This window comes from Passer domesticus, chromosome 12 (assembly GCF_036417665.1).
Source record: "Passer domesticus isolate bPasDom1 chromosome 12, bPasDom1.hap1, whole genome shotgun sequence".
In the NCBI taxonomy this organism is placed as follows: domain Eukaryota; kingdom Metazoa; phylum Chordata; class Aves; order Passeriformes; family Passeridae; genus Passer; species Passer domesticus.
Genome location: NC_087485.1, coordinates 2,723,406 through 2,741,398, shown reverse-complemented (window position 1 = coordinate 2,741,398; position 17,993 = coordinate 2,723,406). Strand labels below are relative to the sequence as shown.

Below are 17,993 nucleotides of genomic sequence, written 5' to 3'. Positions count from 1 at the left end.
ATAAAGCAGGGATTTATTCAAAGGATCTCCTCAATGGATCCACCTTGGGCAGCACCAGAGCCCAGACAGGGCTGCACCCAAGATGAACCGAAATGAACCCAAAATGAGCCAAGATGAACCAAAATGGTCCCAAAATGAACCCAAGATGAACCCAAATGGTCCCAAAATGCACGAGCGCTCCCGGGGTCTCTCCCTGGGATCAGCTCTGCTCCATGTGCACATTGCAGTTCAGTGTCCAGTTCCAGCTGCAGCCCCTGCAGTCCCATCCTGCTTGTTTTTCTCTCTCCAGCCCACGGGGTTTGTGCTCTTGGGCTGAGATTTGGATCATTTGTCCTTGGTGCCCAGCTGGAGCAGGAAGTGTTTTGTCTCCCTGCTCTGTGCACAGAGCTCACCATCCCCTGATGTGAAGCTCAGACCCACACACTAAAGCAGCTCAGAATGTGAAAAATACAAAAGCCAAAACCTGAGGCATCACAGATGATGGAAAACCAGGTGATGTCTGAATGTGGCCGAGGGTGGGGCCTGAATCTCTGTGTTTAATTTGGGACAACCATCTCCTGTGGGACGTGGGCCAGGAGGACTGAGCTGAGAGCAGCAGCCACATTTCCCCTGGCAGATGAAAAGCCCTTTCTGTAACCTCAGCATCACCCCCTGCCAAAAGCTTTGTTTTACACAGTGCTGGAGATGCTGCCCATTAAACAGCAATTAGTCCTTGCTGGATCCAAAGCCTGCCCTCTCTCCCAGATGGCCACTTATTAAGATATTTATGGTTAATATGAATTTCCCCTGCCATAAATCAGCAGCTTTATACCTGCAGGGAAGTCAGGGCAATCAGCGACCCCGCTCAGCCGGGCCGGGCCGCCAGCACTGCCTTGTAAAATAAAGGTTGTAACAACTTCTCCTGGTCGTAAAAACAACAGGAGAGGGGAAAATCCCAGCGCTGGGATCTGATAACGGGCTGCAATCAAGCGCTGGCACATCCTCCTGGAGGAGGCTGGCAAGTGGAAAGTTACAGGGATTCATTTGTCACTCGGGGGTTTCGGGTCAGGGAGCCGGGGCCTGCTGGGGTGGGAGGGTGGAGGAGCAGGGATCTGGAGCCAGGAAGAGTCACAGAAGGTTGGAATGAGCCTTAAAGCTCATCCCATTCCATCCCCTGCCATGGGCAGGGACAGCTTCCACTAGCCCAGGTTGTTCCAAGCCCCAGTGTCCAGTCTGGCCTTGGACATTCACGGGATCCAGGGGCAGCTCTGGGAATTCCATCCCAGCCCCTCACCACCGTCCCAGCCAGGAATTCCTTCCCAATATCCCATCCATCCCTGCCCTCTGGCAGTGGGAGCCATTCCCTGGGTCCTGTCCCTCCATCCCTGTCCCTAGTCCCTCTCCAGCTCTCCTGGAGCCCCTCCAGGACCTGGCAGGGCTCCGAGCTCTCTCCAGAGCCTTCTTCAGGCTGAACACCGCCAGCTCTCCCAGCCTCCCACTGCAAATTGTTTTGCTGCCGTGTTTGGTTTTTGTGAGTAGAGCAGTTGTGAGCAATGTGAAAATATTCTGAGTATTTCTACCCTTGGGGCCAGTCTCGTTTTTCCCCTGTGAGTTTGGTGTGATCTGAAAATAATTATATCAACACTGGCAGATTTCAGCCACAGATCACCAAAGCTGGGAAATCACTCTCCCTTTGCCCCTGTTTTTGACCTAGCAGGGAAATATTTCCTCTGTGAAGTGCCTTTCTCTAAAACACCTGAACTGACAGATGTCACATCCTCTCCTCCACAGCTGTGCAGCTCCCAAGAAGGATTTTTCACCCCCTCTGTGTAAGACACTCAGCTGGCTGCCTCAGGCTGCATCTCTCTGTGTCTGGTCCTTCCTTTCAGGTGTTTCCTCCTGTCTTAAATCCCAGAAAAAAAGGATTTCACTGCATCTCACACAACAGCAATGTAACTTTTGAGCACTGCTGAAGACCCCTCACCCTCTTTGCATTCCCCAGGACAGCTCCCTGTGCTCCACAGAGGAAAATCCAGACCTGCACAAGCTCCTTGCCTTTTCATCAGGGACTTTCCATTGACACCAGCCAGTTTAATGTCCTGCTAACATTGGGATAATTTCTTCCAGGATGAGTTTGCAGCTGCTTTAGGACCTTTGGAGTAGCAGGTCCTGGTTAGAGAGTTAATACAATGATGGAGGGGTATTAAAATCAGCTTTCAAGGTAAAATCAGTACGTTTTAAGCAGTAAAATCAGCTTTTCTGAGTGCCCAGGAGCTGCTAACACATATCAGTAGATGGCACTATTTTATACTGTATGAGGCCCCAGGACAGGTAGGGAGGAGCAGTAAAACTCAGGAGATGTCCTGAACACAATTTCCTTCCTCATGCAAAAATGCTCCACCAGGATCAGAGCAGAAGAGGTGAGGGCTTTGCTCTCTGTGATTTCCTCTCTTCCCTTTCCTTGTGCTGAGCCTCTGGCAGAAATTAAGGTTTAAGGAGATCTCTGTCATTTATGGTTCTGGGGATGCTAAGGCAGTGATGTCTCCATGTGTTTATTAAACATCTGGAGCCAGCCCTGCTCAGAAAATAATCCTGTTACTCCAAACCATGGTCTGTGGTCACATTTGTCCCCAAAAACCTGCTCATTGGTGGTGACACTTTCATTCCTCTGAGCCCAGCTGCCTTTGGAGTGACTGAGAGCAGCTCTCCTTTCAGCTGGGCAGGATTTAAAGGTTTCTCTAATGTAAAATGGCTCTGGGTGTTTTAGATTTTGGCACAAATCACTCTGTTGTTCACTCAGTGTTGTAACCTCACTTGGGCAAACCGGAGGAGGAACCAAAATTGCAAATTGGGGCAAAATGTGACTTTTCTGGTATCTGTTGTAAAGCATGCTCTGCCTCCCCAGCCTAATTCCAGCTCCCCAGCCTAATTCCAGCACCACTAAAAATCCACGAGGATTTTTACACTCCCAGACTCTAAGGGCACAGGAGCAGAGTTTGGCCACTGTCTGTCTGTCTGTCCTCAGGAGCTGCTGCCACCACTGGTGCTGGATGCAGCCAAACGATGCCACGGGTGTGTGACCAAAGGCACCCAAGGGACCAGCTCTGCTGTTTGTTGCCATTCCTGCTGAGTTGGCCAGGATTTATTTTGGAGGCTTTAAAGGTCACAGAGTTCAAAGTTCAAAAATGCTCATCAGATTGAACGTCTATTTTGTCTCTAAGTAAAAGAAGAATCAAAAGGAATCAGTCCTTTATTGCTAAATCCCTCATATCAGGAATTCCTGTCATCCTCTGACAGTGAGCTTTTTATTCCCTTCAGTAATTGATTTTTTTGCCTCTCCCCAGAGCCTCCCTTGTTTTGATTGTTCTCATTTATTACTTTTTTTTTTTACTTGGCACCTCAGAGAACTGTCACCATTCCACCAGAGTGCTCCCCTGTCCCTTCATGCCTATATTGTCTGCTTCTCTGTGCTAAAACAAACCAAAGACACGCCTGAGGAGCAGTAAAACCTCCTGCTCTTTGCTCAGCAGAAAGACCAAACTGTGCCCAGTGACACCCAAGCCATTTCCCCCTCTCTGCCTGCTCCCTTTCCGTTGCTGATGTAATGCTGGATTTGTAAAAAAAAAAGCCAAAAAAACCCTGACTACTCTGCTGTTTTTATCTGGAGGAACATCTAAATCACTTTGGAGTCTGCTGGCTGAACTCAGTAAATAAATAGCAGCGAGCTCAGTAGTAGCAGTGAGTTATGGCTGTGTCCAGCAGCTGCACTCACAGCCACCCCTCACCAGCACTGGGGCCTTTTCATCCAGTCCTGAAGAATTCCAGCAGTGTTCCCAGCACTGGGAGTGGGGGGTGGATAAACTGTGCAGGTAAAGTTCTGCCCAGGCAGCAGGGGGTGGTCAGAGGTGCCCTGATGTGGAGGAGATGCTCAGACCTTAACACAGGATCCCAGGATCACTGAGGTTGGAGAAAACCTCCAAGATTAGCGAGTCCACCCTGTGACTGATCCCCACCTTGTCCCCAGAGCACTGAGTGCCACATCCAGGCTTTCCTTGGACACCTCAAGGGATGGGGACAAAAACCTCCCTGGACAGCCCCTGCCAAAGCAGATTTGATGCAGAAAATCATCCACACTCCTGAAAAACTCTGTTTTAACAGAGAAACCTTTAGATCCTGCCCAGCTGAAAGGAAAGCTGCTCTTGGTCACTCCAAAGGCAGCTGGGCTCAGAGGAATGAGTGTCACCCCAACTGAGCAATTTTCTGGGGGCAAATGAGACCACAGAAGCTGTTAAATCCCAGAATAAACCAGCAAGTGATCCATGCAGCTCCATCCAGTCATGCCTGGTGCTCTGAATTTCTCTCCATGTGTCAGTAGACAAAACAGGCTGGAGAGGGACTTGGGACAAGGGATGGAGTGCCAGGACAAAGGGGAACGGCTTCAAACAGCCAGAGGGAAGAATTAGATGGGATTTTGGGAGGGAATTCTGTCCTGTGAGGGTGGACAGGCCCTGGCAAGGCTGGAGAAGCTGTGGCTGCCCCTGGATCCCTGGAATGTCCAAGGCCAGGCTGGATGGGGTTTGGAGCAGCCTGGGACGGTGGAAGGTGTCCCTGCCCATGGACTGGGATGATTTTTCAGGTCTCTTCCAACCCAAGCCATTGTGGGGTTCTGTGCTCCATGCAGATGCAAATGTTGGCTCAGATGTCATTAATTCTGCAGCATAAAGTGAACACAGCAAATGTTTATTCCCACTACATCCATGCACACAGGTCATATAAAACCAGGGATGATCTCTCTGCCAGCACATCCCCTTTGTTATAAATCATTCTGTACATGTCTATATGTGATAGAGGCTTGGTGTAACCTATATTTATATTATATATTATGCCAAAAAGTCCTAATGACATCAGGGATTTAAAGAAATAACTCTTTTTTCACTTCTTTCTATTGATTACAAACACATAGTCTTTAATTCTCTATATTCTATATATGTTCCCTGTGTCACTGAAAAGTAATGGCTTATTATTTTTTTAAAATGTTCTAAATGCAAAAATCATAATAAGATATAAAATATTTTGTTTGGTTTTGGTTTTTTTGGTTTTGGTTTTGGTTTTTTTTTAATCCAGGGTAGCAGCATGACTCAGTCCTGCTCTCAAGTTCTAACAAAGCTCACAGTTTTAGGTTCATTAAGGTTTTTATGACAACCTCATAAAAGTATTTACAATATTTCATTATATTTTAAACCAAAAGCACTAAGGGAAAATGCCCGAAATAAAAACGCCCATAATTTTCCTGTTGCCTTGTCACTGTCTGAAAACCTTATCAGAGTTCCTTGTTACTTTAATGGTGTAGGATTAAGGGTAATGAAGAAACATTTAGGGTTCTGCAAATCACTTTGATTTCATTGTATAATGTAGCAGCACTTCTCTGTGATTTACTGCCCAGTTGTTTGAAATGGCCTGTGGGATTTATCAGTCTTGGAGGAAACTCTGCTTCCTTGAACAATTAGCTCAGACTGAAGTTGTGTAACTCTTTTTTTATTATTATCCTTTTTTAAAAAAAGCATTTGTGGGTGGGAAATCATGAACTCTCCACTGGGTCCTACCTTGATGTTTAGTGGGAGAGAGATAATTATTTTTATGGCAAATTTTCTTGCAAACATAATTTTCTAGCTATTTTCTCCTTTTTTATCATTAAAGGTCACTGATCATCATTAAATTGGTTTTATGTCTATATTTTGGATAATTTTCATTTTCTCATTTCTCTTCTCGTTTTTCATTTGGTTTTCAGCTCAGATCTGGTTTCCTCATTGCCCACAGGGATTTCTCTATTTCCTCACAGTAGGGTGTTTCTGAAGGTAAAAAATTGTTTTGACATAAATCACTTGCACTCAAAAAGAGAAATAACATTTTTAATTATTAAAATGCTCATAAAATAAAATAAAAAAAATCCAAATAACTCCAAAATCACTCATAGAAAACGCTTTTTAAAACTGTGTCATTTTCATGACAATTAATGCTGATTTTTTTTTTTTTTGGTCATTAAGGAACCATTTCCCCATGGAATTTACCAACTTCTGCAGGAAGAATATAGTGGGGTAAAACCCAAACCCACCTTTTCGGGTTCTTGGCTTAATTCCTCTCTGCTCAATGCCTGGCACATGGATTTCTTCCACTTGGGACCCAAATTCTGCTCTGCTGCTGCATGGCCTGGGATTTGGGAAGGTTTGATTTGAAGTACACATGACTTCAAATAAATTCTTGATATTGTGTCTGAAATGTTTCAGAGTTCCCCAGTGCCAGCAGCTCCTTTGAAAAATTTCATAATTGAGGATTAAAATAAGTTTATCTGTGGCCTGGCTTTCAGTAGAATGGCATGAAGGTGAGGCTGGACCATTAATTTCCATTAATTAAATCATTAATTCCCTTTGATGAGTTTTTGCCATGGTTTGCACAAGTCAGGGAAGAATTCATTGTGGGTGGGAATTAGACACAGCTGATGACACTGATGTGACATCAGCCACCTGGCCAAGGTGCCACCAAGGAACATCCATCCAAAGCTTTCAGAGGCACTGCCTACAAAATGCATCACAGGCTTCTCATGGCAAGTTTTTCCTTCAAAAAACAAGGAATACAGACTATTGTGGTAAATGGATTTGTAGAAAATTTTTAAAAATTGATGGAAGGTTTATATAGTATGTATTTGTATGTAAATTTCAAGATAAGAAATATTGACTTAGAAATGTTATGGAGTAGGATAGATATTGTTGTGAGAGAAATGGAACTAGAAATAAGTTTTAAAAGATGGTTTTGTAAAAAAGATTAAATATTTTAGAGAAATAGAATTATAAAAGATGCATTATGATCAGATTTATATGGGATAATTTTAGATAATTTATTGTAAGGTATTTATAACATGTAGTAAAAGCTGATAAGTTAAAAACCACTAATAGTTTATTGTAATTAGGAAACAGTAGGCTTCTGATTGTGATAGTGTGAATTGTAACATCTGTATCACCTCACCCTTCAAATACGATTAAAAACAGAATTAAAGTTTTGAAAACACCTCTCAATTACCCCATCTCTAGACCAGAACAAAGCTTAATCCCACAGCTATGACCTCATATGCAGCCAGAGCAGTGTCAAAAACACAGAAACAGTGTCAGAGTTTATGATCTGCACCAGGCTGGGCTTGGTAAGGCTTGGAGAGGTTTAGTCCCAGCTCTGCTCTTGGGAAGTCTCTTCCCTGGGCTCACTGAGCTGGGATTAGTGTCTCTTAGTCTCGAGCTACTTGTTTTCTACATTTCCAATGGCTTCTTTTCAATATCCCTGGTTTTGTGAGCAGAGAATAACATGATATATCATGTGCTGTGCTACACCAGCAGAATAATCCTACATTTCTACTGGGAGATTCCAATGGACTTAAGGAGTCACTGAACAACTTTGCAGTGTAATCAGTGCTACCAAAACCCCTCTCCCAACATTTTTTCAGGGAGGGTGGGCAGGAGGAGGGGGAGATTTCCAGCTAATTCTTTCCATCTGGGCTTCATTTGCAGATTATGTGGGAAAAGGAGAGATTAATCCACGGGAGGAATGAGCAGACATTAATTTGCCATCTGGGGATGTAAACAGGAAGCCCAACACGTCGAGCCTTAGTGGCTGCTTATTGCTTCAGTGAGGAAAGATGAGTTGGTGCCGTGGGTCTTATGCTGAAAATATTTTAGAAATTTCTAATAAGATATTGTAAACAAATGTCAGTCCAAAGCTTTTCTATCAAGGGGAAGAGATCGTTGTCCTTGGATACAAGAGCAGCTGATAGGAGGGGGAAAAATACCCTTTGAATGAATTTGGCAAGAAAATCTCACTTGTTTGAGATTATTTTTCTTGCAGTTTGATTTTTTTTTTTTGTTAAATTTCCTTTGAATTGAGCGTGTAAATGATCCCCCTGTTCAGCTTTTGAGCATCTGCTGCTTCTCCTTTTTAAATTTAATAACTGACCTCGAGGATTGACAATGCCTTTAAATCACAAGTTTAAGAACAATCCTTTTGTGCTGTGATGGTTGAGTGAAGGAGGGATGATTTTCTCCCGTGGCCTTTTCCTTTTGTTTCCCACGTATTCATCAAGCCCAGCCCAGACCTCCTCTGTGTGGTGTAACCCCGAGGTGACAGGACCCCATCTCTCCTTCCCTGAAATGCATATCCCTGTCTTTCCTGAGCCTGTTTCTCTGGAGAGGTGCAAGCTGAGTGTTTCAACACTGGTTCTTCTTTCCCAAGACCCGCAGCTCAACTCCCACCTTCCTCTCCCAGGCCAGGGGGGGCTGCTCCAGGATTCCCATCACCTTCCCCTGCAGGATTCCAGCAATTCCCTGTGGCAGAGGCTCAGCAAGGTCCTGCTGCAGCATCACTGCACAAAAATAATTTCCCTGAGGATGCAAAAGCCTGGATCAGGGGGTGTTTGCTCCCAGATTATATAATATATAATTATTTCAAATCATCATTTATATATTTTTTATATATATATAATATAAATCATATATAAAATCATCAGAGGATGATTTTTGCCTGTCTGGGCAGCAGCTGTCTCACTGGGGTTCAGAATTACTCCCTAGGAGGAATGCTCCCAGGTCTCTGCAGACAGGGGATTGCCCCAAGCCAGGAGTGTTTATTTGCTGTCCCTGCTTCAAGCCAGTGGTCAGGACTGTGGACAATGAATGTCAAACCCTGGAATTCATCATTATTACAAAATTAATTTGAGAAATTAGTGCAGGTTGTTTTTATGGCTGGCTACAGAAATGTCACAGCCCCTCCTAATTGTGACTTCTCCATTCATTTTTTAGGACCTGCTGTGGATGTGGGAGCTTCCATCCAGCAAGTTTTGCAGGGTGGGATGTTCCACACATGAGTGGGGCACCCTTTTTTCCACCCCAAAACACCCCACGTTCCTCCTGACCCAGGAATCTCCTGCAGGGATGTGACTGGTGATGGTACAGTGAGAATTTAATTTTTAAATTAATTTTCAAATTGACTCTTAGGCTACTCAAGACTGCTAGAAGATAACTCATTTAAACCTCAGAGAAGTCCCCTTCCTTGCCCATATCCCAAATTATCCTCTGTATTAATACTTTTTCAAGCACATCTGTGTATGTGTGTATGTATGGACTCATCTACCATTCATTGTGGGGTTTTATAAATTTCCATTCCTGTCTAATGACTTTTTACAGGCAGTGCAATTACCAACTCTTTTTATTGCCATTCTAATGATCTGAACATGCATTCAAGAAAAGCATAGTCCAGCTAAAGAAATAGCTGCTGTAAAAGTCTATATATATTTTCTCCACATAGCTTTAAATTAATCCATTTTTATTAGGGTGCTTGGCAAAAAAATTAATCGGAAATTGAGTCCAAACAGACCAGGATTTATTGCAGGTCTATAACTCCGAAGAGTGACTTGATGGATTTAAACCATTTTTACAATAAAATAAAATAAAAATAAAGCAAGCAAATTATCCTGGCTTAAAAGCTGGAAAACCCATTCTCCCTTCTTGTGTTCTGCAATCTGAACCAGCTGAGACAGTGAACTCCAGCTTGGCTTTAAGATGAAAGAGGGTGGATTTTGATGGGATATTGAGGAGAAATTCTTCTCTGTGAGGGTGGTGAGGCTCTGGCAGAGGTGAGGCTGTGATGCCTCATCCCTGGAAGTGTCCAAGGCCAGGCTGGACAGGGCTTGGAGAAACCTGGGATGGTGGAAGGTGTCCCTGCCCATGGCAGATGAGTTTTAAGGTCCAAACCATTCTGTGATTCCATGAATTTGTAGTTTGACAGAGGAACTCAGAGCAAATGGGGTTTGGGAACTTGGCTTTCAGCACCTGACCTCCCCACAGATCAGTGTGGCTCCCCATGGACCTGTGGTGGATAAATGATGGGACATTGCTGAACTCCTGTGAGCAGCCTCTCAATCCACGAGGAGATCCATTGATTTCAAATTTATAGGTGGTTTTTAATTAAATATGTAGGAAGAGATTTAAGTTTAGCCATAAGCAGTTCAAGCCTCAAGGGTGCTAAGCGATTCCATCCTCATCTTTTTAAATATGTCAGCATTTTGTGCCCCTTTATTTTTGATTTATTTTTTTTGTGCAGAAAAGCAAACCCAGTGAAAGCAAGGAGATCTGTGGTGTCCTGTGAGATCCAGTGCCTGTCTGCACCCCTCCTGGTGTCCTGGTGAAAACCAATCCTGCTGGAAATCAGTGGGTGCTGAGGGCTCCCAGCACCACCCATGCTGTTAATGAATCCTCAGCTCCTTGGGAGGAATGTTTTCCAAGACTCACTTTACACACTTTAAATCAAAGCACAGAGAGTCGCCTTTGTAAGTTTTGATAAACGCTCTCGTTCTATTTGTGTTCCTGTGGTGTTCAGAGGTTTCAGCAGAGATCAGGGTCCTCTTGCAGAAGGTGCTGCACAAAACCCTCTGAAGAGCTGACAGTGTAAACAGCCAAGGCAAAAATTTGAGGTATGGAAATACAGGGAGGTGATTTGCCAAAAATCCAGGGAAGCTGGAAGCAGCTCCCCTTCCCCATTGCTTTGGTCACCCAGTGGTCCAGCTAAAGACAAGACCCAGCTGCCACAGGTGTGGCTGTGGCTAAAATAATTCCTCATTTTCAGGTGTTGACTTTAATGCTGTGCTTGGGGAAAACAAGGTCTGGCAACGCTGCTCAGAGTGAGCTGAAATTCAGGAGCCACAGAGCATATGGAAAAGGGTCCCCAGGGAAGTGCTGGAGTCACCATCCCTGGGAGTGTTCAAAAAATGAGTAGACACAGCACAGAGTGTTGTGGCTGAGTTGGCAGGGTAGTGATAGCTCTAAGGTTGGAACTTGGAGGTCTTTTCCAGCCTTAATGATTCCATGGTTCTACGTTGACCTCTAGCAGAAGGAAAAATGGTTTGCAGCCGAGCAGGAGCCACCCCGCTCATCACATCCCTCTGAACATCTCATTTTGGAAAATGAATTTCAAGATTACGACACTTTTCAACCATTTTATAGATTATTCAAACTTTGGAGAACTAGAAAATGTTTTCAATCCACTGTGAGCAATTCTTGACTCAAAAAGCACTGACCAAATCTTTTCTTGCCCAAAAGCAACTGCCTGTCCCTTCTCCTTGTCCACAGCAGGGTGTCCTGGCCTGTCCCAAGCTGTCATTGCTGCCTCACACAGCTCTGCAAGTCACTCAGCCCTCCCTGGGGACTTGGTCTCCATAAAGGAACCCCAGATCATTTATAATAATGAGCAGGGGCTGACTCCCAATGAGCCCCAGTGCAAATGTTACCTCTGGCCATCCTGGTTCATAAATTATGTGTTTTCCTCCTTCCCCCAGTGCTGTCCATTTGCCCTGACCAGTGTGGACAAGACAAATGGCACCACACCCCAGTGTCTCTGTCAGGGGACAGAAGCTGCAAATGCCTTCTCAGGGAGTCACTGCTGACCTCACTACTCACACAGACAGCTCTGATCCAAGAGATGAACTCCCCCTGTGCTCCTATGCATTCCAAATCCCTCTGTTTGCTTGGGTATTTTTCTTTATCTCCCTGTTAACTTCTTCCACTGGCAGTGGCCATCACTCAGTGGGTCACCCCAAGTCATCCTGAATCGGAGCCTTGGCAGCACTTCACTTATTAGTCAGCCAACTCATGGGATCCTGGCAACCTTTTTCTCTCTGCAAGGATAGGGTCCAAGCTGCTCTTTGATGTTGTCAAACCATGATTTCCACTGGTCTCCCCGCTGATTCCTTTGCTCTCTCTCCCTGGGAGCAAAAAGCCACAGGGAAGATCTGAGTGTTGTGTCAGGCACCAGGCCAATCTGGTTTCAGGCTTTGTTACTGTGTGCAGCAGCCAGCCTGTCCAGCCCTGGATCTATATGAGGGATGCTTTCATCTTCTAAGAATGCTGTGCATTTCAGGTTGTTCCACCTATAGAGCCCATCCAGGCAGCCTCTGCAAAGTCAGCCTTCCTGAAAAACGAAGGAATAACAAAAATCGAAGTCAAACACATAGATCAAAGTTTGCCCAGAATTTATGTTTTATGGATTCAGAAACAGAGAGGACAAGGTGAAATCTGCATTTCTGCTGGGATATTGATTTATTTCTGTTCCATTTGCCTCCTAAGGCTTGAAAAATGTGGACAAAAAGGAGTCATTCACCATGTCTGAGGCAACACGGGTGAAATTGTGGCCACCACTGAAGGCAATGGCAAGACTCCCATTGACTATGGTGGGGCCAATGCTTCACCCCACGATTTCTCATCTTGCTTTATTTTATTGACCTTTCTCTTGAATATGAGCGAAATGCAAATATTTTTTTGCAGCACAAGTCTTTGTACTCTATGAACTCTGCTGGATCCAAAGCACTTCATATGTATAGAAGAAAAACAGCTAAAGACGAAAGGGAGAGCAGTTAACTGTGCAAATAATGATCTCCACCATCTATAAAAAACGGCCACGCTCAAAAAGAGATAGTGGTTTAAATGGTCAGGATAAATAAAACAGGCTCAAGGAGAAATTTTGGACCACGAAGAGCATTCCCAAGCCTGCATGGTACAGACCACACATCTCGGGAATGTGGATGGCCTCCGAGGCCACCTCAGCATGGCCCCGTGGTGGCCATGAAATCCCAGACGTTTTGCTCTCATTTTCAAGTCATGCTGATGTTCAAAGACTAAGAAATCCAGCAGTTCTGATGTGAGACAATGGGTGATATTCCCAATATTCTGGCAAACTGTTCACAGGGGAAAAATAAGGATGTTTCTTTCTCTGTGGGTTCAGTCTCCACATGGAATAAAAACAGCTGGTTTCAGAGGCAAAAAATTGCCCTCTTTGCTTTCACCCAAAGCGTTTTTTCATCCTTAAAATATTTTAGGATAACCCCCTCTGTGATGCCATTGTGAATTCAGGTAGTGTCACAATCGATGAAATTCTTATTTTGTCTCCTTGTAGGAAAATGCAAATCATCAAAGTTGGTTTTCATAATAATCTCAGCTTTCCTGGTGCCCATCCCTTGCCCACCAAATCCAGAATTTCACCAGAAACCTCTCAACAAGCAGCATTTTGTCAAGGGCTGTGTTGGATGGGAGATTCAGGCAGCAGGATTGGAAGAGACCTTCCGGCAGCATCTCAGGCATTTGCAGATGGTTTGGATGGTTTAGTCAGTCCCCAAAACAGTAGAAGAATGTGACTCTCAATAAAACAGTCCTGATTTTACTACAAGCAGAGGCAAAAGAAGTCACTTAGAGTGACAAGGGAAGGAAGGGAAGCTGTGGTGGGAAGGAAGCAGAGCTCTTGGATCCCAAAGTGGAGATGGGGTTACAATCAACCTCTGACAGGACTCAGGAATGAGGAATGATATGACCTGTTCATTTGGAAAGCTTGCCATCACTCCCAGAAGGAGAAGATTTCTGGCATTCCAGTCTTCATCCTCACCTGCTGCCTGAGTGTTTTTCAGCAGGGAGCTGAAATGAGATGATCCTTAAGGCCCCTTCCAACCCAAGGCATTCCATGATTCTATGATCCCTTAATCCACAGACAACCTCACTACTGCAGGATGTAAAATCCAAGGGCCCTCCTGTGTGGTGCTGCTGTGAGGCCTTTCCTTTATAACCAAATAAAAAAAGAGGGTAAGTTTTAAGTGCTCTGGGCTTACATTTTCTCCCCTTTCATTTATTTTTGTTCCGGAATGTGCCTTTTTATTAAAAACAAAAACACAACAAAGACATTTCCATCATCTCTGGGGCCATGTTCTGATGCCTCATGGACCACCAGTGGTTCACAGACCACAGGGTGAGTAATGGTGCACGAGAGCACATTGAGTCCTCTGCTCTGACTGCCAAAGGAACTCTGTTTGCACCAACGTGCTCACCCGGGCTTTGTCAGACCCAATTCTGCCTGATTTGAGTTATGGAGCTTCCATCACATCTTTGGGGAAAATTATTTCACTGTCTACCAGGTCTCTGGGGCTGGAATGTGGATTCATGAAGCCCACGGTGTGTATTTAGTAAAAGAGCACTTTGAAATTAATAAGCTTGAGGAAACGAGGCCAAAATTCTGTCCTCAGCCTCCCCGGTGTGGTGCTTGTTAGAACGCAGAGGAGCCTGTTGAATGACAAGGGGAGGAGGATGGGGGGCTTCTACAGGGGCTGGTGCATCACTGAATTTTGGGGCCTTTGGGAAATCCTTTAACGTTAATCACCCCAGCTGGGGAACTGAATAAACCATCAAACCTTTGCTAAAAAGCCAGCTCTGCACTTAAATCAGTGTTATCACTTACACAAATAACAAACAAATCGTATGGTTTGGGCTCTACTTCCTGCCTGGAAGGAGTGTGAAGACTGATCACTCACAGAAAGAGAATTTTATACTATTTTTGCTTTATAGCAAGTGGTGGATTGGACTTGTGAACATGGATCAACAATATTGTTCTTTCTGCAAGCGTTAGCCCTCACTGAAACATTTCAGACAAACATCCCATGAAGATTTAGTGGCCTCAGCTTGTTTGACTTGGAATTAGACATGATTTCTAATTAGCCAATCATCAGCAGTCCTTCAGAAAATGCAGCGAGCTGCCAATTTTCACACCTTAGTGAAAAAAAAATCCCAATAAAACACTTAAGAAAAATGGCATATCATTTGCACTTCTAGGAAATTCCCAGTGTGTCCAAGGTTCTTCTCCATTCCCACACACACACATCCATCCATCCATCCATCCATCCATCCATCCATCCATCCATCCATCCATCCATCCATCTCTATGTGCCTACACACTCATACACAGCCACCACCCAAATTTCAATATATATAAGCTTAGACAGCCTAAACTACGACCATTTTATTAATTTCCTACAATTTTCCATAGAAAAGGGAAGTTCCATGTAGCTAAACAAGCCTCAACCATTTAAAATAATGAATGTTAACCAGAGTTTTAGCTGTTTAAATCAAAACACATACATTGGTATTTTTGTAATAAAAATCTATAAGGAAATTTAAAAATGGGGAGTGAGTAAATGATTCTGAAGTCTAAGCCATCAAAGAACTGTTTAGGTCAAGCTTTGGAGTGAAATAAGCTCAGTGCAGCTGAGACTGCACTCATCATTATTTTAAAGGTCTTTAAAAACATCTATTGCAAGTCCAAAAAGCATCCAAAACCTTTTCTTTCCAAATTTTATCAAACTTGATTCATTACTGACCATTTTCCATAGCCCCCAAATCTCAGGTGAGAGTGGCTTCCAGGAGGACACCAAACTACAGCTACTTCCAGGACCAAAATAAGTCAAAATGTTGTGTTATGGAAAATTAGGAAGAAATTCTCCCCTGTGAGGGTGGTGAGGCCCTGGCAAAGGTTGCCCAGAGAAGCTGTGGCTGGCCCTGGATCCCTGGAAGTGTCCAAGGCCAGGTTGGATGGGGCTTGGAGTAGCCTGGGATAGACACAAGGTGTCCCTGCCCATGGCTGGGGGTTGGAATGAGATGAGCTTTGAGTCCCTTCCAACCCAAACCATTCCCTAATCCCATAAAATGGTAGAAATGGAGATGAAACAGCAGAATATGTGCTCTTAATGGTGTTGGCAGCCCTGGTGATGTCTCCATCTAAATTTTTGCTTGTGTTTCGCTTTTTTAGGAATGGTTCTGTCTTCTTTACTCTCCCTAATCATGGTCAGATGCAAGGGAAAATATTGTTCCCTGTCAGCCACAGTGCTTGTTCAGCTTTGAGCCCTGCACTCGGCTATGAAGGGCCTTGTGGGGGCTTCTTGACACCTAATCAGAGCATCTGGTACAAGAAGGGGCAGTGGGGATCAGTCCTGACGACCTTTTTCAGCTGGTATGGAATTCCTAACCCAGGCAAATTCCAGCTGCCTTCAAGAGACATTTTGGCCAATTAAAGTCTAGGTGAGAACTCCCAGATTTGGCCAATACTAATAAAATCAGAGAAATGTGAGTCGCTTCCTCAGCTCATGGTTTCCTTAAAGGCACTACCAGATGCTGCTGCATTTCTCTCATCTCTCTGGGCAGCCCAAAGAAATCTCCCATGGATGTCAGTGGATGTCAGCCATGTCTGTTGGGGATTATTTGCATTCCTTAAGCCAGCACTCAGCCCATAAATTACGACAAGAAAGGCTCTTCTTTGAGCCCTCATCTTTAAATTCCTCTTTAGGAAGGTTTTCGCTCCTACCACGACCCATTAACTAAGCCATATGTAGGATCCTCCATCCAGAACCATTCCACTCCCAAAAACACAACTGCTAGGGAGAAATGAATATTTGGATCCACTCTTGTTTTCCTTTCTGGCTGTTTGTTTAACAGTGGAAAGATTATTGAAGATGTTATCTCAGAGAGAGTTCACTGGGGCATGTTTCTGTGACAGTATTACTGCAAAAGCAGTCGCCTGGCTCTTCTTTTCAGCTAATAAAGGTGTGTTAAAAAGGAAAAATTGATCAAATGTGAGCTGACTCTAATTTCATTTGAGGTTTTTTGAAGTAAATATTCTATTTCTTACATCTTTTGTTCAGTTTTAAATGTTTATCGGCTGCTTTTCCAACATAAAAACTAGAGGGGCTCCAGTTGGGAAGGGAACATTTGGGTGTCTGTTCTTCACAGTCTTGCACCTATGGAATTGTGTGTAACCCAGAAAAAATCCATATATTCACTAGGAAAAAGCTCTCCAGCACCCCACAGCAAGCATGAAGCACTTGATAGGAGAAGGGAAATTATTTATAAATTGAGGGAATTGCCCAAATGGGACTAAACCATGATTTACACTCCAGGCTCCCACAGAAAAAAATGTCTTTCTGCACCTCCAGTCTCCCTGGAGACTCCTGCCTGTTGAGGAGAAGGAAAACATAATTTCAATTGCAGATCTGATAATTTTCAGTCACTCCCATGGATTTGAAGGTGTTTTTGGTGCCCCTCAGAGCTCCATCACAGCCTGGGCCAGCCATTCTGACTGTTCCAGAAGGGATTAATCCACGCAGCGAGGAAACACGGGATTATTCCTATCAACATCACATAAACAACACACAACGAGCATCACACAGACTTTAAGCAAGTCCTCAACATCCCTTTAAGTGCAGGTGAAGTTTAACTGTACTTTTCCTCCCCCATTTCCAGCGTTTTTCCAGTCTGAGGCCTCCTTTCACGATCTGTTGGTAATTTGCGCGCATTGTTACCACTCAACGACCGTATTCTTTCTGCTGACCCCACTTGAACTCGCTTCCCCTGAGCCTATGGCACGTCCAGGAGGCGAGGGCTTGGTTTACAGCAACGAGCCCTCGGTGGGGCTACACCTTTGGACCACCCAGGAATGGCAGCAAGCCGTGGCACGACTCGGATCTGGAGCCCACCTGTGCTCCTTGACCTGCCTTGGCTTCCCTTTCCTTTCTGCTCTCCTTCAGAGCCACCATGCCCCTCATAATTTAGCACTTAGAGACCTCATCTCCCTCTCTCCCTCCTTCCCTCTCCTCGCAAAATCAGTGGTGGAGTTGACTTTATTTGCCTTCACCGGCACTGCAGCTGTTCCCAGACTGTGCTGGAAGCCATGGGAACTCCCATGCCAATTTGCATCCTCCAAGAAGCTGGCCCAGGATGTTTTCTGTTTTAATTTTTATGTCTGCACCTAGCGTTCCAGTTGGATGTGTTTTAAAGTAAACAGAGTTGATAAATAAAAAATGGTGCATTTCCCAGCCATCCCAGAATATTTCTGTTCCTCCCTCGTTGCCTGCCCCCTCCTAGTCCTTTACTGCTTTCACAGATACAACAATTAAATATTCAGCTGGCAGGCCAGTTTTTCCTCTCACTCGGTTGATTCATCCCAAAATCCAGTTTTTAAATGGACTTCTTCTAAAAGAAGCAGTGGCAGTGTGGGGAATTTAGGCTGTTGGGTGGAAAACTCCTTATTCAGGACTTTTCACCTCAAATTAGTCATCAACCATCACCAACAAAGGATGTTTTACTCTGACCTGGGGAGCCAAAAACGCAGAGGCTTAACAA

At 44.4% G+C, this 17,993-nt stretch overlaps 1 long non-coding RNA gene across 2 annotated transcripts; it reads left to right on the top strand.

Moving 5' to 3' along the window:
• The first annotated feature begins 265 nt into the window (after positions 1-265).
• LOC135279388 (uncharacterized) lies at positions 266-7,596 on the top strand. 2 transcript variants are annotated; one of them, XR_010346636.1, is made up of 3 exons: positions 266-492; positions 5,768-5,834; positions 7,533-7,596. It is a non-coding gene; the product is annotated as an uncharacterized LOC135279388 (long non-coding RNA). The 2 variants fall into 2 exon arrangements; XR_010346637.1 differs by lacking the exon at positions 266-492 and adding an exon at positions 833-885 and having other exon boundaries at positions 7,533-7,586.
• Positions 7,597-17,993: the final 10,397 nt, after the last annotated feature.